Source organism: Coregonus lavaretus (assembly GCF_964263955.1).
Source record: "Coregonus lavaretus genome assembly, chromosome: 17".
Classification (NCBI taxonomy): domain Eukaryota; kingdom Metazoa; phylum Chordata; class Actinopteri; order Salmoniformes; family Salmonidae; genus Coregonus; species Coregonus lavaretus.
Genome location: NC_140004.1, coordinates 29,235,612 through 29,260,559, shown reverse-complemented (window position 1 = coordinate 29,260,559; position 24,948 = coordinate 29,235,612). Strand labels below are relative to the sequence as shown.

The window sequence follows — 24,948 nt, the reverse complement described above, 5'->3', positions numbered from 1 at the left end:
CGCCATCACAGTTGACAACTCCGTTGTGTCCTCCTCCCAGAGTGTGAAGAGCCTTGGCGTGACCCTGGACAACACCCTGTCGTTCTCCGCTAACATCAAGGCGGTGACCCGATCCTGTAGGTTCATGCTCTACAACATTCGGAGAGTACGATCCTGCCTTACACAGGAAGCGGCACAGGTCCTAATCCAGGCACTTGTCATCTCCCGTCTGGATTACTGCAACTCGCTGTTGGCTGGGCTCCCTGCCTGTGCCATTAAACCCCTACAACTCATCCAGAATGCCGCAGCCCGTCTGGTGTTCAACCTTCCCAAGTTCTCTCACGTCACCCCGCTCCTCCGCACACTCCACTGGCTTCCAGTTGAAGCTCGCATCTGCTACAAGACCATGGTGCTTGCCTACGGAGCTGTGAGGGGAACGGCACCTCCGTACCTTCAGGCTCTGATCAGTCCCTACACCCAAACGAGGGCATTGCGTTCATCCACCTCTGGCCTGCTGGCCCCCCTACCTCTGCGGAAGCACAGTTCCCGCTCAGCCCAGTCAAAACTGTTCGCTGCTCTGGCACCCCAATGGTGGAACAAGCTCCCACACGACGCCAGGACAGCAGAGTCACTCACCACCTTCCGGAGACACTTGAAACCCCACCTCTTTAAGGAATACCTGGGATAGGATAAAGTAATCCTTCTACCCCCCCCCTTACCCCACCCCAAAGAAAGAAAAAAACATATTGTAAAGTGGTTATCCCACTGGCTATAAGGTGAATGCACCAATTTGTAAGTCGCTCTGGATAAGAGCGTCTGCTAAATGACGTAAATGTAAACTTGCAATTTCTCGAGACGGTTATGAATTGTCCATTTTTGTAAAGCGGTGCAGTAGCCTGTATTCTTGCGGCAAGATAGCCGTGCGTGGCTGCAAATACATTGTGTGTAATTGTACTATCGATTACTATCCATCCCATGTTATCAGTAAGCGAAAATAGTTGTGCCCCCTTTAGTCATTTCTGATGCCCCCTTGCCGAGTTAATCCTGCCGCCGGGCCTGCAGCAAGTCATAACCGCAGTGATCCTGCTTCTGCCTGAGCTCTCCTTCATGACTGGAATCCCTGACAAAATTAGAAAGGACTTCCGCGCCATGAAGGTACAATCATTGTGTCAGCAATGCATTCTCTTCCCTCTGGGGTTTTCTGTGACATTTACATCCTGTGACATCTACAGTCCATGAAGGCAGCACAGTGATTTTGATAACGCAGCATTTGATAACAATAGTAACCAGACAATGTGTTTTCTTTCAAATACTTTTGTTGTGCTTGCTTGAGTTTTCCTGCCTCAATTAAATAAATGGAATAGTCTCAATTATAAACCCAGCTGGCAATCCAGACAGGCTCAATCTAGCGCGCCAAGTATTGGGGGGGGGACTAATACTGTTTGAACCCAGACATGTCAGAGAGTAACTGGGAAGGGCAACATCATAGAGATAGAATTACTCTCGTTCTATTGGTATAGTGCTATACAGAATGACGGTTTTACCGTCCCAGGACCTGACGATGCACATCAATGTGAGTGAGTAGTGAGCTGCACACCCCCTCCCTGAAGCAGCTCCTGAAGAACATGAACACCAACCCAGAGGCCCAGAAGGAGCTGGCACACTGGGGGCTGGAGATCAGCCAAGACATCCTGGTGGTGAGGATACACACAGCACAATTAAAAAATCAACATTTATCTGAGGGAAATTAGTTAGTCGCACATAAAATGAACATTAATTTATCTGGTGGTGAGGCTCCACACAGCTCATTAGATATCAGACAACATGCTCCCTCACACATTACACTTAAAAAAATGGTTGGATGCTGGGTCGTCATTCCTGAAATCCATAGAGTTAACAGCAATTGATCAGTCGTTTGTTAAATTAAATGCACAATTAATTAGAGCACAACCAATACATCGGTTGACCGATTTTATCGGCCAATATTAGCCTTTCACATAAATATTTGTATTGGTGTTTATTCCACCATTTAAAGCACTGATATTGTATACATAGAATGAACAAATACGTGTGCTCATTTCCGGTCATCTTTAGAACGTTTCAATGGTTGCCTGAAGAGCGCGCTCTATGAGCTGCTCATTGAACATCATTCAGCCCGTAAATCACAACTTGAGAATCAAATCAAATTATATTTGTCACATGCTCCGAATACAACAGGTGTAGACCTTACCATGAAATGCTTACTTACAAGCCCTTAACCAACAATACAGTTTTAAGAAAATAGAGTTAAGAAAATATTTACTAAATAAACTAAAGTATAAAAAAAAATGAAAGTAACACAATAATGAGGCTATATACAGGGGGTACCGGTACCAAGTCAATGTGCAGGGGTACAGGTTAGTTGAGGTCATTTGTACATGTAGGTACGGGTAAAGTGACTACGCATAGATAAATCAACAACAACAAAACAGCGAGTAGCAGCAGTGTAAAAACAAAGGGGGGGGGGGGGGGGGGGGGGGGGGGGGGGGGGGGGGGGGGGGCATTTTATGAATTGGTCCGGGTGGCCATTTTATTAATTGTTCAGCAGTCTTATGGCTTAGGGGTAGAAGCAGTTAAGGAGCCTTTCGGGTGGCCATTTTATTAATTGTTCAGCAGTCTTATGGCTTAGGGGTAGAAGCAGTTAAGGAGCCTTTCGGGTGGCCATTTTATTAATTGTTCAGCAGTCTTATGGCTTGGGGGTAGAAGCAGTTAAGGAGCCTTTTGGACCACAGTGAGTGGGCATGGTGGTTTGACGGTGAGTAGCTTGCAGCCCTATCCTCATCACATGCTCACTTGACGGTGAGTAGCTTGCAGCCCTATCCTCATCACATGCTCACTTGGTTAACGCTAGCTGGTTAACTAACCAGCAATGTAGTTAGGCTCTATCTAGCCAGAAAGGTAGTTATCCTAGCAATCTGTGCGATGTATGTGCGAACACTGGACTGGCGCCAAAGTCTACACTGACTCATCCTTCATACTGTAGCAACCTGTTCGTTGGTTGTATTGTACTTACCAGTACCCAGTGTTCGCGGGGTCCGACATGCCAGTCAACCTGCTATCTGCCAACCACGGGAATGCCTGGAATGTTCTGGTGCCGGGCATCCTGGTGGTTGGTGGAGCGGCGGGGGGGTTGGCATGGGGGTGGAGCATCGCTAGTTTAAGACCATGCTTAGCCATTGTTCTCTCTCTTTCATCTGGCCTTAACAAGAGGTGGTCACGGTTGTTTTATACGGGTATCCTTGATTTATTTGGCGTGGGCTACGGCCAAACAGTAGCCTGTGTTGAGTTTGGTTAATAAACCGGGAATTCGTAAACTCAAACCTCTGTCTGGACAATTGCTCATTTATGATCTAGCCAGGTCATTACAATACAAAAGTAACACTGTTACTGTCTGGGGCAATTATGTAAATTGTTATTTGGTTCGTTAGCGCAGATCCATAATTCTGGCCATGCGCATCATTCTTGTATTATTTGGTTCGTTAGCGCAGATCCATAATTCTGGCCATGCGCATCATTCATGACGAGATAAGATATTTTGCTACCTACCTAAATTAGAGCATGTGACTAAAACCAGTGCGACATGCATTTTCCCACATTAACGTTTTCCGTCATCAGCGCAAGCCATTTGCAGTTGAAATATATAGCCAATACAATTTTTTTGAATAACAGTAATTTACATTATAGTTTCAGTAAGATTTTTTTTAAAATAATGAACAGCTAGCGTGTGCTTGTCATAACAACAGACAGTACATTATGTGATAACAAGCCAGAGATGGAGAGAAGTGGTCCTCTGTAGCTCAATTGGTAGAGCATGGCGCTTGTAACGCCAGGGTAGTGGGTTCGATCCCCAGGACCACCCCTACGTTTAAAAAAAAAAATTATGCGCACATGACTGTAAGTCGCTTTGGATAAAAGCGTCTGCTAAATGGCATATTATTAAAAGAGGAGATGGGAATCCCATTGGGCAATGAATTTAGGAACGTATAACGCCTTACTCAGCAGACTGTCGACCAATCGTTGTCATGTTGAGTCACGTGGTTGCTAAACTACTCGTCACGCAATCCCTTCTCGAAATCAGGGTATGAGTCGAGGAACCTGCCTATTTTCCTTGAAAGTACGTAATGTGACAATTCCAAAGCTATACGATATTACAGAGAACAAGTTCATTATCTCAAATCTTGGAAAATATTTGTAGTGTTGTACTTGTTGACGAAATCCATGCTAATGTTGGGGTTTTGAGCTAGCGCCCAATTGACTCCCATACATTCCTTGAAGGACAGCTATCATTGACGACGCATGGGAACATGCACAATGGGCACAATTCCAATGGAGTTTCCCATCTCCTCAAAAGTATCTCTGAACAAGCTCTCATTGCAAGGTTGCCATAAAGTGTTTCTTTACATGACCCTTGACTGTTGTAAAGCACTGTAGTGAATCTACTCAATCCAAAGTGGTGACATTATGAACTGCATGTTACAGGATTTCACTGCATAGTTTGTGATCTTGTGAAAAGTGCAGTTTCAGATTCATGTTGAGACTAGGTTCAATTCATTCAGCAGTTGTTTATTTGTGTGCTTGTGCTTCAGCACTAACACTTCTGCATTCTTATCCACCGCCATAGATAGACAAATCTGTAAGTTATACCTAAGAAGGTAAACTGAAGTGTTTTGTATTTATACAGGATATAGTTGCTTTTTGGTGGTCATCATGTAAACAACAAATTTATTTATTTTAATATTTAGTTAAGAAATCATCATTTGCAGTATCAGTTAAACCTTTTGAGCACAATTTGTATTTAAAAAAATGTTTTTCATTCCACCTTTAAAAAACCATATTGGTAATCGGTGACTTTTGCCTCCCTAAAATCGCTATCGGACCCCAAAATCCCATATCGGTCGGGCTCTAAAATTAATGACTAATAATTCAGACTATTATAATTACGAATGATTATGATCAACTTGAATAGAGTTCTTCTGGTTCTTAATCACTCACTATGTTTAGGTTTATTAGGCCTGTCCTGTGTTCAGAAAGCCTCCCATCACAGCTCCTAGGGGCCACGTTGAAGCTTTCGAAAAATAACTTAGGACAAACGGCTTTTCCCTCAAAGTTTAACCACAAGAGGATGTCATACATTTTCTCAAAGCTGCTTTTAAAAGTCGAGTAATAAAATAGATTCCCAGGAGTAAATCTCAGTTGATAAACATTTGGCAGTGACCTGCTGTGTGCTCCTAATGGGTTAGAATAGTTAAAGTCTTCTAAAATACCTGCCGAGTTAAATGGACTCTCAAGGGTAAAGAATATTTATACAGAGCTCTTACTCTGACCTCTTAATCAAATTAGCATGTATCCACTACTCTCCGGTTTTACAAGCACTTGTAAAAGGACCCATTTCCCCTCTCTTGAGACATTCCATGCATACAGGATTACAGACCTTTCTTTGTGTAACTATAAAAAGTACTATGAACTATTGTGGTGTTCCATCGAGACTACAGGAAGAATTCTGCATCCTTAGTCACTGCAGCTGATGTCAGCTGGTCCAGGGAGGTTGTCAGGGATGCTTCCATCAGCTGTGTGAGTCTCAGGGTCAAAGGGTCAAGTACAGCCAACTGAGGATATCAGGGGAATGACTAGCTTACTGTAGCTTGGGCGACATTACGATAGCACCATATAGCGACGATGATTAACAGCCATCGTCGATGGTGACGACATCGTGATGCCACACAATGTTTTAGCCTTTGAATTTGAACGGAGTCAGGCAGCACACAACAGCGCACAGTGGATAATTGAAGCGCGCCTCCGATTCCCCATTCAAGTGCAGGCAACAGGCAATCAGCACATCACCCACCACTTTACAATGTGAGCTGGAGGCAGTATGCATTTTCAAAACATATTTAATTGTTGAAACCTGAATGTTTTATTTCATATTATGAGGCATGTCTTGCTTCAAAGTAGCCTATAGGCAAAATCCGAAACTTGGAGGCAATTATTTTATAAAGACTTCATAGGTGGCGCGTAAATTTGGGGAAGCTTACAATTTATCCTACCATTTCTACCGTTCTGCGTGCCAGTTATGATTTTCATATGCGGATTTTCGTGGAACAGTTTAATTTCAATAGTAACGTTTTCTAAAAATCATTGTCACGTGGTTAATCATCTGAATTAAAATGATAAAAATCTTAAAGTGAAAAGTAAACTAATGCGAGATCACCAGCCTCTGCCATATGGACACATTAATACACCGTGATCCATTGGCGGCTAAAGAAATGGACGAATGGAACTCATGGCCTATAGGCCAATAAATTCCATTGCTCTTTCACACCGAAGATAGGTGATTATCGAGGGGGAGATTGTTGGACAGATTTTTCAAATAGCTTACTATGAGGAACTATAGTTTTACTATATTATCATTCGCAATCGATGTAAAAACACTTTCCTACATTTCCGCACAGCAGACCAGGTACTTCTATGCGTGCTCAGGCGTGCACGCTCCCTCAACATGATCAGGACAGAGAAACCAGACACATGCTCACGTGGAGCACTCCAAACAAAAGACTATTAACCCTCCCGTTGTCCTAGGGTCAAAATGACCCGCCACTGTGTTGAACCAACTTTATTTAATTTTTATATTTTTGGGATCATTTGTGAGAAGGAGGCAGTGAGACTTTAAAGAAAGTATCACTGCCTCCTTCTCACAAATGATCCCAAAAATATGAAAAATTAAATAAAGTTGGTTAAAATTTCAAAACCAAAACTTGTTTCTCCCAAGTGTAGCAGGTTGTGAACTCTGCAAACAACGTTTCCACTCCGATAATGAGAACGATAAATGACTAATACATGTTTTAACAGAAATCTATGTCACCAAATGACACGGGATTAACGGTACATTTATTACTGATATCATACAGTATGTAATGGGGAATTTATTTTTAAAAATCTAAGGGCAAACAATTAATTTAATGAAAGAATTTGTGAGAGACAGCTGAGCTATTCTGGAGAGAGACTCGCCTATATCTTTACCACACACCCCTCCCCTTCTTGTCTCAACATTTTAAATTATACTCAAGATACATTATCTTCACACATATTTTAGATGCTTTTCACTGACAGCCGCAACTCAACAATCAGCTAGGCCTATTGCCACGCTCGCTGCCCAAATAGCGGGCTTCCCAAATAGGCATAGGCCTACAAGCTTGTGATTTGAAACAATCCACAGCTATTAAAAGAAATAAGCTAATGATCCCGATTCCTCTGTGGCTAAGTCATGCTTTCTGGTGAAGCATTTAGAAGTATTTTATTTATTTCTGTATAGACAAGAGTAATTATATAATGTTGGCAAATGGTTTTCCATTTACTTCCCTATTGTACTCACCGCTATGCCATTTCTCTCCTGTTCCATTGGTTTTCATATCAACTTTCTTTTGTTGTCCACTAGCTAAAGGCACAATCCTAGTCATATTAGCAACCACCCTAGTTGTTGCATCTTTAGATTCCCCCTCTTCCTAAGTTTCTAACAGAGATTTACATCTCTGTCACATATGGAACCTCTATCAGGTGCGCTGTTTAGAATGGTGTTTTCCCAGGTGCTCTGTTTAGAGTGGTGTTTTCCCGCGAATTACATTTTGGCAAATATTTGAAAAATACATTTTATAGACTGCTTCATTAGATGCATTACCATAATTGAAATGTAATTTTCTGTCATTCTGAGCACCGTGGGTTGACGCCCTAATGGGTAATGCACCCAATGCATATGGTTCCTGTAAATACAAATCTGGATGCATCTGGATTTGAATATAGGCTACATTTAAAATTAAATAAAAAAATAGCAATGAGAAACCATTAGTTCTGGTTGTTTTTGTTGTCTTTGGCCTACCTAAAGGTTTCTGGCAATCTCCCGAGTGGCGCAGTGCTAGCTGTGCCACTGCTAGCTGTGCCACTAGAGATCCTGGTTCGAGTCCAGGCTCTGTCGTAGCCGGCCGCGACCGGGAGACCCATGAGGCGGTGCACAATTGGCCCAGCGTCGTCCAGGGTAGGGGAGGGAATGGCCGGCAGGGATGTAGCTCAGTTGGTAGAGCATGGCGTTTGCAACGCCAGGGTTGTGGGTTCGTTTCCCACGGGGGCCAGTATGAAAACAAAAACAAAAAAAACAATATGCACTAACTGTAAGTCGCTCTGGATAAGAGCGTCTGCTAAATGACTAAAAATAAAATAAAATAACAGCATGTTCACCGTTTCTGGTTTAAGAAGTCTTTGGAGTGAAGTGATAATTGCTTCCTTTACTGAAAACATGTTCAGACTGAGCGCTTGATGCACGGGTGTTTTTGGGCAACGTTGGCCATGACTGGAAAGCGACCATAATTTCCGCTCCACCTTGCCAGTAGGTTATAGTCTCCTCCGATGGCATCTTCAGTGAGGTAGGCTGTGAGCTCTGCGCTGGACCACTGTTGTGTAATAATATAATATAATAATATGCCATTTAGCAGACGCTTTTATCCAAAGCGACTTAGAGTCATGTGTGCATACATTTTTACTTATGGGTGGTCCCGTGGATCGAACCCACTACCCTGGCGTTACAAGCGCCATGCTCTACCAATTGAGCTACAGAGAACCACTTTACCAAGAAAAAAATAACTAGGCCTAACAGTGTTTTATTCTTAGCAGGGATTTAATGAGATTGGTTGTGGCTTTTGTAACAATTTTAAATAAGATTTACATATAGCCTAGACTAAGCACCAAATCATAACCAATGTGTGGAACTACAGTCCTCTATATTGTGTCCTTCCTGCGACTCGACACCGTCCGCCCACAAGCCAAACCCTAGTCTGTACTGAAGTCTGTTTTGGGGTTGATTAAGGATATTTATGCCCCACTCAGACGGAGAGGATATTTAGTGTCCTATGCAGCCACTTAAAACATGTTTTATTTAATTGAAGAAAAAGAAACGGAAATCAGCCTGGCTTTGGACAAAAATTGTCCACTACATAGGGAATAATGCCATCTCAGACACACCCTTTTGTCTCCTTACTGACTGCTCTATTCTCCTCTGGCCTGTTCTGTTGTTTGTCTATCAGATCCCCATGAACTGCTGGGCCATCTTCTACATGCTGTGCTGAGAAGGCAGAGGAGCTAGTATCCTGCTTTGGGAAGGTGGCCCGGCCAATGGGCCTCAGGCTGGACCGCCCATCCAGGTGGAGCTCACCAGTGAGGTAGGACATGGCACTACCGCCTCTGAGCACCTTGGAACATTATTTTTTTGTGAACAATTGTTTTTATTGCATCACAGAAGCTGTATAGGCCATGATGTGTAATATAATAACAATTCTGGAAATTTACCCAACCTCTCTTACACCCCAAATGAGATTTGTTTCACTAATGTCCCTCAACTTTGTGGTTATTTCTGTGATGCTGTATGAGTTATTCACATCGGTAATACATAATGCTGGTGGTTGAGGTGAATTTTGTCCTTTCATTGTGAAGCGCTTTGATGTGGAAAAGTGCTATAAATCCTATAAATTATGAATCCATTATAATGAGCTTTCTCTCGCTCTTTAACTTTGGCCCATTTTTCAGCCCAATGTGCAGTTGGTGGTGTGCATCATGACAGGCAAAGGAGACAACCTCTACAGCGCCATCAAGAAGCTGTACTGCGTCCAGAGTCCAGTGCCATCTCAGGTTGATACTGCCACACCTCCAGACAATTCACTATTCATCTTCATTTAGCCAGGATAGTCCACTCAGCAACAAACACAACATACAATAAGCATAAAGTAAATAACATGGCTAGGTCCCAGCACTATTTTGCTTAGCCTTCACCTCAGGTCCTATCAGATACAGTATGTGAATACTAAAGGGTTCAGGGGAAAAGGCAAGGAACCAACATTTAGGAACCAGATGTTCACAAAATGTCCAGGTTTTCATGAGCACACAAAAAGGTTTCTCAACTGCTTGTTTAGCCTAATGCAAAGGTTAATCTAAAATAAATAAAAAGTTGAATAAAAAATAATAATATGTAAATCTCTTCGGCTTTGTAGGCCATCAACATACGGGGCCATTTCCCAACCCCAAAAGCTGAGGAGCGTTGCCCAGAAAATCCTGCTACAGATTAACTGCAAACTGGGGGGAGAATTGTGGACCGTGAACGTCCCTCTGGTTAGTGTTATATTCTTCTCTACTGGTAAGGTTTTGGCTGACATTGACTGTTCTAAGTTTGGGTGTAGGGATGCATTGTGTCCACCAGATGGAGACAGTGGGTTGATGGATCCAGAGATCCGAATTAAAGCTTTGCATGACATAAAGCGGGAAAGGGGATATCTACTCAGTTGCACAACTGAATGCATTCAAACGAAATGTATCTTCCGCAATCAACATAAAGAGAGCTTATCAGGATTTCAAGTCACAAATACCTTATTTTGTAGTGTACAACAACAACAAAAACATTTACCCATAAAGTGACACATGCGAATGGGATGATATTAAACAAGTAGAGTTTAATACAGCAAAATGACATTTTCAGTATGCAGTCTGAATATGTAAGGGGTTTTGTTTTGTTATTTTAGTCAAGTCAGTTATTTTAATTGTGTTATTTTATTTTGTTGTATTTTACCCCCTTTTTCGTGATATCCAATTGCGATCCAATTACGATCTTGTCTCATCGCTGCAACTCCCCAACGGGCTCGGGAGAGGCATGACCCGCCAAACCGCGCTTCTTAACACCCGCCCGCTTAATCCGGAAGCCAGCCGCACCAATGTGTCGGAGGAAACACCGTTCAACTGACGACCAAAGTCAGCCTGCAGGCGCCCGGCCCGCCACAAGGAGTCGCTAAAGCGCGATGAGCCAAGTAAACCCCCCCCCGGCCAAACCCTCCCCTAACCCGGACAACGCTGGGCCAATTGTGCGCCGCCCTATGGGACTCCCGGTCACGGCCGGTTGTGACACAGCCTGGGATCGAACCCAGGTCTGTAGTGACGCCTCAAGCACTGCGATGCAGTGCCTTAGACTGCTGCACTACTCGGGAGGCCGTAGTCAGCTATTTTAAAATGTACCTGCCACTCAACAGTTCTGGTAAAGGTGGGGCGGCTCATGTTATCCTTTGGAAGAGTGATGTGACCAGGATGACTTTGCCATCAGGCAGCAAGCTACAGGTTGCAGTCAGAGCACACTGTTTTGGCACAGTCGTGACTGGAAGCAGAGGAAGAAGACTGGGGGGCTCTGATTTGAATAATATTGCTGGAAGTTAAATGAGGGTTGACAATAGCATTATAGATGAGCAGGAGAGGCTTGCTGGGCACAAACGTGTTTCACATGATGACCGTTAGTTGCCTATTGCTATTGTCGATTTTTTTGTTGTTATAGTGTAGTATTTTTAGCATCCGTCTTTGCTCTACATTTAAACAGAAACGTCTGATGATGATGGTTGGAGTGGACGTGCATCACGACACCAGCAAGAAGAACAGATCAGTCATGGGCTTTGTCGCCAGCCTGAACAGGTTAAAAAAACATGCCCCCTAAAAGATACAGCCACATACTAGAGTAACATATCAGTCAATAGTCCTATTCGGACTAGGGTTGAATAATTTCCCGGTATTTTACAAATGTTCCATCCCAAGAATAAATCCCTCTTATCCCGGGTAACCCTGTATTTCCCCCAAAAATCGGAAGTGTCATTCTAAAGCATATGAATATGTCTGGATTTGATTAGAACTTTGATCAGCATGAAAATTCAAGCCTGATGCTGTCTGAGCCAGATGAGCACTACATTAAAGGGATACTTCGGGACTAGCATGTTACTAGATACCCATAGACTTCCAGTCATTGCGTTAACGCTAGTTAGCATTGGCTTGCGAAAGTACCTTTAACTTCCTTCATTCTGGACACAGAGACATAAAAATGGTATCCACGAGATCATCTGACTCAAGGGGAAGTATCCCGTTAAATATTTTTATGAGCCCTACATTAGTCATTTTATGAGCCCAAGCCCAAATAAAGCCCAAATGATTGTGCCGTTATCCAAAACATGATAGGCTATAGGACCCCGGGAAGAGTAGCTGCAAATACAGTGGGGAGAACAAGTATTTGATACACTGACGATTTTGCAGGTTTTCCTACTTACAAAGCATGTAGAGGTCTGTCATTTTTATAATAGGTACACTTCAACTGTGAGAGATGGAATCTAAAACAAAAATCCAGAAAATCACATTGTATGATTTTTAAGTAATTGATTTTCATTTTATTGTTTCGGCCCTCCAGGACCGGAATTGAAGAACCCTGGTATAGGGAATAGCGTGCCATTTGGGATACATCCTATGACATTTCCACCTATTCTTCCCCTCCTCTAGCATGCTGACCAGGTGGTACTCCAGAGTGACCTTTCAGATGCCCAACGAGGAGGTCATCAATGGGTTCAGGGTGTGCCTGCTGGCTGCACTGCAGATAATTTTTTATTTTTTTACAAAGCTTACTAAAGGCCTTTCAGCCTGGAAAAATTATAAAAATGTTTTGTTCAAAACCAGTTACAGTTAAAAAATAAAGTTTTTACTGGCAGTGGGCTACACTGCTTTTTGTAGCTTCCATCAGTGTAATTGTCTGCATCACTTCCAATCCCCCATATATTTTTTAGCAAATACAGTACCAGTCAAAAGTTTGGACACAGCTACTCATTCCAGGGTTTTTCTTTATTTTTACAATTTTTTACATTGTAGAATAATAGTGAAGTCATCAAATAGACCTTACACAGCCTGGAGGTGTGTTGGGTCATTGTCCTGTTGAAAAACAGATGATTCTCCCACTAAGCCCAAACCAGATGGGATGGCGTATCACTGCAGAATGCAATGTAAAAAATTGTAGGTGTGTCCAAACCTTTGACTGGTACTGTACATAAATACATGCACACATATGCATACACATATAAATACATTCATACATATTCACATATCCTTTAAAAAATATATTTTTTCCTTTATTACTTTCTAACCCCTCCCTTAATTGGAGTAAACTAGTGAACAACAACGCTTAGGCCTCTACTTCCAGCTTATACAGTGGGGGAAAAAAGTATTTAGTCAGCCACCAATTGTGCAAGTTCTCCCACATAAAAAGATGAGAGAGGCCTGTAATTTTCATCATAGGTACACGTCAACTATGACAGACAAAATGAGAAAAATAATTCCAGAAAATCACATTGTAGGATTTTTAATGAATTTATTTGCAAATTATGGTGGAAAATAAGTATTTGGTCAATAACAAAAGTTTCTCAATACTTTGTTATATACCCTTTGTTGGCAATGACACAGGTCAAATGTTTTCTGTAAGTCTTCACAAGGTTTTCACACACTGTTGCTGGTATTTTGGCCCATTCCTCCATGCAGATCTCCTCTAGAGCAGTGATGTTTTGGGGCTGTCGCTGGGCAACACGGACTTTCAACTCCCTCCAAAGATTTTCTATGGGGTTGAGATCTGGAGACTGGCTAGGCCACTCCAGGACCTTGAAATGCTTCTTACGAAGCCACTCCTTCGTTGCCCGGGCAGTGTGTTTGGGATCATTGTCATGCTGAAATACCCAGCCACGTTTCATCTTCAATGCCCTTGCTGATGGAAGGAGGTTTTCACTCAAAATCTCACGATACATGGCCCCATTCATTCTTTCCTTTACACGGATCAGTCGTCCTGATCCCTTTGCAGAAAAACAGCCCCAAAGAATGATGTTTCCACACCCATGCTTCACAGTAGGTATGGTGTTCTTTGGATGCAACTCAGCATTCTTTGTCCTCCAAACACGACGAGTTGAGTTTTTACCAAAAAGTTCTATTTTGGTTTCATCTGACCATATGACATTCTCCCAATCCTCTTCTGGATCATCCAAATGCACTCTAGCAAACTTCAGACGGGCCTGGACATGTACTGGCTTAAGCAGGGGGACACATCTGGCACTGCAGGATTTGAGTCCCTGGTGGCGTAGTGTGTTACTGATGGTAGGCTTTGTTACTTTGGTCCCAGCTCTCTGCAGGTCATTCACTAGGTCCCCCTGTGTGGTTCTGGGATTTTTGCTCACCGTTCTTGTGATCATTTTGACCCCACGGGGTGAGATCTTGCGTGGAGCCCCAGATCGAGGGAGATTATCAGTGGTCTTGTATGTCTTCCATTTCCTAATAATTGCTCCCACAGTTGATTTCTTCAAACCAAGCTGCTTACCTATTGCAGATTCAGTCTTCCCAGCCTGGTGCAGGTCTACAATTTTGTTTCTGGTGTCCTTTGACAGCTCTTTGGTCTTGGCCATAGTGGAGTTTGGAGTGTGACTGTTTGAGGTTGTGGACAGGTGTCTTTTATACTGATAACAAGTTCAAACAGGTGCCATTAATACAGGTAACGAGTGGAGGACAGAGGAGCCTCTTAAAGAAGAAGTTACAGGTCTGTGAGAGCCAGATATCTTGCTTGTTTGTAGGTGACCAAATACTTATTTTCCACCATAACTTGCAAATAAATTCATTAAAAATCCTACAATGTGATTTTCTGGATTTTTTTTCTCAATTTGTCTGTCATAGTTGACGTGTATCTATGATGAAAATTACAGGCCTCTCTCATCTTTTTAAGTGGGAGAACTTGCACAATTGGTGGCTGACTAAATACTTTTTTCCCCCACTGTATATACACTTGTTCTGAAAGGCCCCAGAGTCTGCAACACCACTAAGCAAGGGGCACCACCAATCAAGCAGCACCATGAAGACCAAGGAGCTCTCCAAACAGGTCAGGGACAAAGTTGTGGAGAAGTACAGATCAGGGTTGGGTTATAAAAAAATATCTGAAACTTTGAACATCCCACGGAGCACCATTCAATCCATTATTAAAAAATGGAAAGAATATGACACCACAACAAACCTGCCAAGAGAGGGCCGCCCACCAAAATGCACGGACCAGGCAAGGAGGGCATTAATCAGAGAGGCAACAAAGAGACCAAAGATAACCCTGAAGGAGCTGCAAAGCTCCACAGTGGAGATTGGACTATCTGTCCATAGGACCACTTTAAGCCGTAAACTCCACAGAGTGGCCAGAAAAAAACCATTGCTTAAAGAAAAAAATAAGTAAACACCTTTGGTGTTCGCCAAAATCCATGTGGGAGACTCCCCAAACATATGGAAGAAGGTACTCTGGTCAGATGAGACACTATGTCTGGCGCGAACCCAACACCTCTCATCACCCCGAGAACACCATCCCCACAGTGAAGCATGGTGGTGGCAGCATCATGCTGTGGGGATGTTTTTCATCGGCAGGGACTGGAAAACTGGTCAGAATTGAAGGAATGATGGATGGCGCTAAATACAGGGAAATTCTTGAGGGAAACCTGTTTCAGTCTTCCAGAGATTTGAGACTGGGACGGAGGTTCACCTTCCAGCAGGACAATGACCCTAAGCATACTGCTAAAGCAACACTTGAGTGGTTTAAGGAGAAACATGTAAATGTCTTGGAATGGCCTAGTCAAAGCCCAGACCTCAATCCAATTGAGAATATGTGGTATGACTTAAAGATTGCTGTACACCAGCGGAACCCATCCATCTTGAAGGAGCTGGAGCAGTTTTGCCTTGAAGAATGGGCAAAAATCCCAGTGGCTAAATGTGCCATGCTTATAGAGACATACCCCAAGAGACTTGCAGCTGTAATTGCTGCAAAAGGTGGCTCTACAAAGTATTGACTGTTATGCACGCTCAAGTCTTCTGTTTTTTTGTCTTATTTCTTGTTTGTTTCACACAAAAAAATATTTTGCATCTTCAAAGTGGTAGGCATGTTGTGTAAATCAAATGATACAACCCCCCCAAAAAATTTATTTTAATTCCAGTTTGTAAGGCAACAAAATAGGAAAAATGCCAAGGGGGGTGAATACTTTCACAAGCCACTGTATATTGTCCCTAACATCCTTACCCCATTGCAACAGATGTGGGATACATACAGACACACACATACTCTTACACACTCAAGTCCTTTCCCCCACAATCAACCATAAGCTCAGATGCTCAACGGTTGTTACATCCCAGAGCCCAACTCAAGAAAGGACCTGATTTATGAATGCATATACAGTAACAGCTGTTTGAGAAAGCATGCAAGATTGAGATTTGATTAACCAATGTAAAGTCCTAGGTGATGGCGATCAGATCCACCCTCTTCCCCTGAAACACACACACGCTGGTCCCCCGTTGTGACCATTTTCCCCAGCATCTCTGTGCAGTCAGACACAATAATATGCCCCCTCTCTGATTGTCCAAGTGTGACCCCCCTCCCGATGGGTTACTGCAGCCAGTGTTGCCAGCACTGCCACTACCTGGGTGGGGGTACCCCACCGGAATCCCCACCGCTAGGTAAAAGGTTGTCAAGGTTCTCATTAGCAGTTTTGAGAATTTCCTTGTATATTATGCTCTCCCATCAGGGGGTTCTGGCTTTGTAGGACCAACCCTACCAGGCAGGCTCAGAATCTTGAGGGGGCGGTGCTGCTCTGGTAGGTCTCTGACCGCATTTATCTTTCTGTTTTGGCTGCATATAGGCAACTTACAGCAGGCCCATAAAACAGATAGGGACTTGTCTTTGATGTATGGGTCGCTCAGGTGGGTGTCTAGGGTATAGGGTGGGGACTGTTCCATCATGATAGGACAATAAATAAAATACAAATATTTTTAAATGTACATCCCTCATCTGCACAAAATTGAAAGCTCTCTCTCTCACAACCCCTGCTCACAAACACACATTGGTTCTGGGATATGCAACCACTTCCTTTCTCACTCACTTAACGCCACACTTTTCCAAACAAAAAAACACACACCACAACTTCCATCACAACACATCCACACATACCCATATACTGTGCCTTCTATGTCTTCTGTTTGCTGTGTTTTTATGTCCACCATGTTGATTTAGTACTTTTGTGTTCCAATTAGTTATATTTGAAGATGTATTATTTTGCAAGTTATCCTTTCTTCTAATGCCGTCTTATCCATTTATAAAATACTATAAATGGAAAATGCAATACTAATTATTTTACATCATTCCCTATCTTGAAAGGTACAGTGTAGTTGTACTATATTTTATTTAACAATTGTTTTGTTTTATTGCTTTTCTATCTATATATTTTTGCATTATCACAATCCCTACCATGGCTAGTATTGGGTGTTCCATTATTCGACTCCTCTATGAGAACTTTGTAATTTTTAGAATAGCCATGGACTATGTTAAATGTTAGTGAATTTAAATAAATAACCCATAGTCTTATATGATTAATGTTTTTCCAGGTGAACCACAACTTCCCAGAGAAGATTGTGGTGTACCAGGACGGAGTTTCCGGCCAGCTGAACACAGTAGAGCTGTACAAGATCCCTCAGCTGCTCAAATGTTTCTAGACGTTCCCTAACTACGAGCCCAAGCTGGCCTTCATCGTGGTCCAGAAACACATCAGCACCACCCTGTACTCCTGTTCCAGAGACCACTTCGGAACCCTTCCGCCCGTGACTGTCCTGGACCACACCGTCACCAACAGGGAATGGTTCGTCCTGGCTCTGTCATTATGGAGCCCTGTGCTGTTTATCCGCCCCCTTCTGCCCCTCTGACTGTATATCCTCAGTGGAGAAGTGGGCAGAATCAGAATTAGGCTTAGGTCATCAGCATCAGGTTTCTAACACTTCCTCATTTATCAAAATATTAATTTTTCTCTCCCCAGGGTTGACTTCTACTTGATGGCGCATCACATTCGACAGGGCTGTGGCTTGCCCACACACTAGATATCAGTCTACAACACGGCAAACCTCTCCCCAGACCACTTGCAAAGGTAAGGTTAAACATACACTGGATTATGCCACCATAAATCTCTGGTTGCAGTAAGGACCAAATAGTATCCGCTAGTTAACATAATACCCCAGTTATTGTTGACTTTATAGGTTGGTGGGTGGCGTGGAATGTGTAGCATGAAAGCCTGTCATTCTTGCAGTATTAACATAATCTAACACTGGGTCTCACTCCAGGCTGACCTTCAAAATGTACCACATGTACTGGTATTGGCTAGGGACTATCCGGGTGCAAGCGCCGTGCAAATACGCCCACAAACTGGCCTACCTGTCAGGCCAGTACCTCCACTCAGAGCAGGCCATCCAGCTGGCAGACAAGCTTTACTTCCTCTGATGTTTGCCTCCTTAGCCTCAGCCCCCCTAGAAGGAGCACACCAGTCTGCACAACAATTAAGAGGTCGCAACCAAGCAAGCCGTAAAGAAGAAGAAAAATTGAAGGAGGGAAAAAATAAATGATGATGAGAAAAGGGGAAGCTTTCAGATTCTGACTTGGATCAGATTTAAAATTGTATGTTCTCATGGTAAGATTAATCATTGTCTGACACAGAACCACCCCCCCCCCCCCCCCCCCCCCCTCCAATCACATGGGGAGATAGTTAAGCCTGTTCCTCTTTAAAAGGTGCTAGTAATCTTCTCTTGAATCAATATATCACACATTTTGTTAGCTGATTAGATAAAATGACTATCATCATTAGCTAATTCATTTAATTAGCTTGTGATAGCCAGTGATACAAGGCTCCTGTTTAGCCGTAATCAGCAAGTTCTCGACCAACCTTTACTTAGCGATACCTTCTTTGTTCTCAGAAGGCACTGGTGTCTAATAAACTTCTGTGTCAAGTTGCATGTGGTATGTTGGAATTGTGAAAATTTAACAATTAGAATCTTTGTCTTCTCTCATTGATCGAGACAGGCGTCATTCAAAGCAACGCTTAATTTCTGAGTCGCGCACATGACGTGGACACATTCACATTTTAGTTATTTAGCAGATGCTCTTATCCAGAGCGACTTACAGGAGTAATTAGGGTTAAGTGCCTTGCTCAGGGGCACAGACAGATTTTTCACCTAGTCGGCCATTATGCTACCTGCTGCCCTGACATGTCTGATCAATGAGATAAGAAATAAGATGGCAGTGTTGGATTACTTCATGGAGCAAAAATGGATTTAATTTAATAACTGAGCATTTTCTGAACTCCAACGTTCCCCCTGTAACTAGCCATGGGAGTTAAGACACCGATGACTTTCGAATTGAGAACGAAGAAAGTATCGCTTTAGCTCTGCCGATGAGGTTCATGTTTACATGGCTAACATTTTGTAAGAGTTAAGAAATATACACTATACACTACCGTTCAAAAGTTTGGGAAAACTTAGAAATGTCCTTGTTTTTGAAAGAAAAGCAATTTTGTTGTCCATTAAAATAACATCAAATTGATCAGAAATACAGTGTAGACATTGTTAATGTTGTAAATGGCTATTGTAGCTGGAAACAGCTGATTTTTAATGGAATATCTACAGAGGCCCATTATCAGCAACCATCAGTCCTGTGTTCCAATGGCACATTGTATTTGCTAATCCAAGTTTATCATTTTAAAAGGCTAATTGATCATTAGAAAACCCTTTTGTAATTATGTTAGCACAGCATCAAACTGTTGTGCTGATTAAAGAAGCAATAAAACTGGCCTTCTTGAGACTAGTTGAGTATCTGGAGCATCAGCAATTGTGGGTTCGATTACAGGCTCAAAATGGCCAGAAACAAATAACTTTCTTCTGAAACTCGTCAGTCTATTCTTGTTCTGGGAAATGAAGGCTATTCCATGCGAGAAATTGCCAAGAAACTGAAGATCTCGGACAACACTGTGTACTACTCCCTTCACAGAACAGCGCAAACTGGCTCTAACCAGAATAGAAAGAGGAGTGGGAGGCCCCGGTGCACAACTGAGCAAGAGGACAAATACATTAGAGTGTCCAGTTTGAGAAACAGACGCCTCACAGGTCCTTAACTGGCAGCTTCATTAAATAGTACCCGCAAAACACCAGTCTCAATGTCAACAGTAAAGAGGCGACTCCGGGATGCTGACCTTCTAGGCAGAGTTGCAAAGAAAAAGCCATATCTCAGACTGCCCATCTTAATCTTTTCATTGGCCAGTCTAAGATATGGCTTTTTCTTTGCAACTCTGCCTAGAAGGTCAGCATCCCGGAGTCGCCTCTTTACTGTTGACGTTGAGACTGGTGTTTTGCGGGTACTATTTAATGAAGCTGCCAGTTGAGGAACTGTGAAGCGTCTGTTTCTCAAACAAAGGTTATTTCTCTCAAATTGTGTACAAATTTGTTTACATCCCTGTTTAGTGAGCATTTCTCCTTTGCCAAGATAATCCACCTGACAGGTGTGGCATATCAAGAAGCTGATTAAACAGCATGATCATTACACAGGTGCACCTTGTGCTGGGGACAATAAAAGCCCACTCTAAAACGTTTTGTCACACAACACATTGTTACAGATGTCTCAAGTTGAGCGAGCGTGCAATTGGCACGCTGACTGCAGAAATGTCTACCCAAGCTGTGTCAAGAGAATGTAATGTTAATTTCTCTACCATAAGCCGCCTCAGTCATTTTAGAGAATTTGGCAGTACGTCCCAACTGGCCTCAAAACCACATGTAACCATGCCAGCCCAGGACCTCCACATCTGGCTTCTTCACCTGCGGGATCGTCTGAGACCAGCCACCCGGACAGCTGAAGAAACTGAGAAGTATTTCTGTCTGTAATAAAGCCCTTTTGTGGGGAAAACATTTTTTTGATTGGCTGGGCCTGGCTCCCCAGTCAGTAGGCCTATGCCCTCCCAGTTTTGGCAAGTCGCTTAGGACATCTACTTTGTGCATGACACAAGTAATTTTTCCAACAATTGTTCACAGACAGATTATTTCACTTATAATTCACTGTATCACAATTCCAGTGGGTCAGAAGTTTACATGCACTAAGTTGACAGTGCCTTTAAACAGCTCTGAAAATTCCAGAAAATGATGTCATGGCTTTAGAAGCTTCTGATAGGCTAATTGACATCATTTGAGTCAATTGGAGGTGTACCTGACTCAGTCGAACCAGCTCTGTCAGGAGGAATGGGCCAAAATTCACCCAACTTATTGTGGGAAGCTTGTGGAAGGCTACCCAAAACGTTTGACCCAAGTTAAACAATTTAAAGGCAATGCTACCAAATACTAATTGAGTGTATGTAAACTTCTGACCCACTGGGAATGTGATGAAATAATTTATTTCTACTATTATTCTGACATTTCACATTCTTAAAATAAAGTGGGGATCCTAACTGACCTAAGATAGAGAATCTTTACTAGGATTAAATGTCAGGAATTGTGAAAAACTGAGTTTAAATGTATTTGGCTAAGGTGTATGTAAACTTCCGACTTCAACTGTATATTTCATTTTGACTGACTTCCTTATATGAACTGTAACTCAGTAAAATCGTTAAAATTGTTGCATGTTGCGTTTTATACAGCTCTGACATGCACTTACCCCACCAGACATGCCACCAGGGGTCTTTTCACAGTCCCCAAATCCAGAACAAATTCAAGAAAGCATTGTATGGAACTCCCTTCCATCTCATATTGCGCAAATGAACAGAAAACCTGGTTTCAAAAAACACAAAGCAACACCTCACGGCACAACGCCATGGTTTCCATGTGTTTGATGCCATTCCGTTTGCGCCGTTCCAGCCATTATTATGAGCCAACCTCCCCTCAGCAGCCTCCACTGACCTAGATAGTTTTTGTATGTATTGATATGTAGGCTACGTGTGCCATTTTAAAATTGATGTAGTTATGTCCTTGAGCTGTTCTTGTCTATTAATGTTCTGTATTATGTCATGTTTCATGTTTTGTGTGGACCCCAGGAAGAGTAGCTGCTGCTTTCGCAACAGCTAATGGGGATTCTAATAAAATACCCCTAAAATATTATTTTTCAGTATATTTTTGTTATGTGAAGTGATATAGGTGTGACATTTAAGTCTGTCTTAATTTAACACCAACCATAGTCGTTTTTATTTGTGTTCTGTTTTGTTGCTCCAGATACAAAACTGGTGTGGATGGGAAAAGTTCTTAACCTGTTAAGCTTTTTTCCCAGAAAGTTTGTGGGGCCATTCCCAAATGTGCTGCATGTACAAGTGATCAAAAAGCTTTCCACTTAATTGTACTGATAGTCCATTAGCTGTGATGTCCCTTCTCTGTAGTCGTGTAGGCACAGGCATGGGGTATATTCATTACCTCTTGCAACGGAAACCGTTTAAGGACCAAACGGAACAAAACTGAGAGGGACCTACCTAAATATGTCCAATATAAACTATTTTCTTTGCAAAATGTTTTCCGTTTGGAGTAAACGGTTTGTTGCTAAACATTTTGCAACAGACAAAGGTTGCGCAACAATCGGCATAATGAATACACCATTAACCATTTAAAGATGCACTATGCAGAAATCGCGCCGGCATTTCCTGGTTCCTAAAATTCAAACACCTCGATCACACCGACAGCGTCATTGCATTTTGGTACACCAGAAGTATACTGAACAAACATGCAACAATTTCAAAGATTTTAATGAGCTACAGTTCACATAAGGAAATCAGTCAATTGAAATAAATAAATTAAGCCCTAATCTATGGATTTCACATGACTGGGAGTACAGATATGCATCTGTTGGTCACAGATGCCTTTTTAAAAAAGGTAGAAAACCAGTCAGTACAGTGAGGGGAAAAAAGTATTTGATCCGTACACAGATACCGTGATGAGATCCTGAGGCCTATTGTCGTGCCATTTATCTGCCGCCATCACCTCATGTTTCAGCATGATAATGCATGGCCCCATGTCGCAAGGATTCTCTAAAACAACGTTTGAGGCGGCTTATGGTAGAGGAATGAACATTCAGTTCTGGCAACAGCTCTGGTGGACATTCCTGCAGTCAGAATGCCAATTGCATGTTCCCTCAAAACTTGAGACATCTGTGGCATTGTGTTGTGTGACAAAACGTAATTTTAGAATGGCCTTTTATTATCCCTAGCACAAGTTCCACCTGTGTAATGATCATGCTGTTTAATCAGCTTCTTGATAAACCACACCTGTCAGGTGGATGGATTATCTTGGCTAAGGATAAACGGTTACTAACAGGGATGTAAACAAATTTGTGCACAACATTTGAGAGAAATAAGAAATAATTTCTGGGATTTTATTTCAGCTCAAGAAACATGGGACCAACACTTTACATGTTGCGTTTATATTTTTGTTCAGTGTACACACATTCATTATTAATGGAATGCTGCGTTTGCCTTGCAGCATTGCATTGCAGAGGCAGTTGCAGTGCGTTCTGCATATGTTGGATTTATCGAAGGTATGCATCAAACTATGCGTAGATGGCTTGACAGAAATGGTAGCAGAAGGTGAATGTTGAACTTTTGTTGCACACATATCCAGATGATGCTGCATACCATTTTGCGCAATGATGCTGACGGTGTGAGAGGCGTGATAGTTTCGCTAATTTCAGTTTGTGACAAAACAGTGGTGTAGAGAATCATTGTACCATCTAAAACCACTGAAATAGCTTTTCCATAAACAAATATAGTATTTTCAGCTGTTTGAAGCTGGTGTACAAAACCAAAAGTAAAAGAAGCAAAAATTGAACTTAAGAACAGGAAGCATAGAAATAGCGCACATAGAACAGAATGCTTCTTAGACTTGCGTTCAATGAGAATGACAGATCTATAAGTCATATTTCTGTGAATTGTCGGGTCGCCCCAAAAGTTACATATTGCAGCTTTAAGAAGCAACGGGAGAGGTACCCTCCCGAATTTGTCTAATAGTAACTTGTTTGCGTTTTCTGAAGTAATGATTACACCCTTTAAATCAACCAGCCAAGTTTTTGCCATAATGCCAAAAGGTTCTTGCTTGGTAGGTTACAGCCAGAACATGAGTCTAACACTGTCAGATAATACACAAGTGCTAGATCAATAAAGCTAGAGGAGAAAAGCTGTCATTGCAAAACCGGAAGCTTCTTCTTCTTCTTCTGTGGGTTTTATGGCGGACTACATCCAAAAGTTGTATTGCCGCCACCAACTAGACGTAAAAAATAATAAAAAAATGCCATACTTAATAGTGATTCTAACAATCCACCCTAATAAAAATAGTACATTGCCAAAACAAACAAAATTCCCACTTCTTCCTTCTTTTAGTTCTCCATATCTCCCTTCTCAGGCTCTAGGACCTGAGAAGGTGGTACGGCTTTTGCTAATATTCCATGTAACTCCTTTGCTGTGAAATCTTTCAGCCCCAGGAACCGCTCTGCCGCAATCCCAATGATTTCAATCTTCCTAGATCTTTTCTCCACCTTGGCAGTGCCATTGATCCCCATTGTGATAAAGGCCACAAAGTCCACCTTTTTAACCTTTAAAATGTCAGGATCCTTTGTGTAAGACAACCCCTGCAGCCTGCAGTGAAGGCCTATCCACTACCATGGACTCTTCTGGTGCAACATTCAACCCCTCAACCCTTTTCACAGTTTCTGCATTTGAAATGCTCTGTACAACCCTGACTTTGGCCACCTCATTCCCTTTTACCCTTGTGGGGCATTCAGAAGACGTGGCTTCATGATTCCCACCGCAATTACAACATGTCACATTTTCTTCACTTTTATAACACATAATATGATATTTTCCACATCTTGTACATCTCGGCTTCTCCCTTCAACAAACACTTTATACATAACTAAAAGCTCAAAACAAGCCCGCCTCTGGTGATCCTCACATCCTTCACTTTCCCCAGCACTCTCTCCACCAGTTTGGATAACTCAAATGGTTTCTTCAAGATTGGTTATTCTCCTGAGTGGCGCAGTGGTCTAAGGCACTGCATCGCAGTGCTAACTGTGCCACTAGAGATCCTGGTTCGAATCCAGGCTCTGTCGCAGCCGGCCGCGACCGGGAGACTCATGGGCGGCGCACAATTGGCCCAGCGTCGTCCAGGGTAGGGGAGGGAATGGCCGGCAGGGATGTAGCTCAGTTGATAGAGCATGGCGTTTGCAACGCCAGGGTTGTGGGTTCGATTCCCACGGGGGGCCAGTATAAAAAAAATATG

The 24,948-nt window shown here is 42.5% G+C and overlaps 1 pseudogene across 1 annotated transcript in view; it reads left to right on the top strand.

Annotated features, from left to right (window-relative positions):
* LOC311144366 (piwi-like protein 2) overlaps positions 1-18,163 on the top strand; it is a 35,862-nt pseudogene extending 17,699 nt beyond the window's left edge. Inside the window, exons 9-18 of the transcript in view lie at positions 1,045-1,134; positions 1,532-1,552; positions 1,593-1,676; positions 9,586-9,687; positions 10,047-10,164; positions 11,411-11,502; positions 12,352-12,508; positions 17,281-17,531; positions 17,706-17,813; positions 18,007-18,163. The product of the transcript in view is annotated as a piwi-like protein 2 (transcript). The remainder of the gene's footprint in view (positions 1-1,044; positions 1,135-1,531; positions 1,553-1,592; positions 1,677-9,585; positions 9,688-10,046; positions 10,165-11,410; positions 11,503-12,351; positions 12,509-17,280; positions 17,532-17,705; positions 17,814-18,006) is intronic.
* The last annotated feature ends 6,785 nt before the right edge of the window (positions 18,164-24,948 follow it).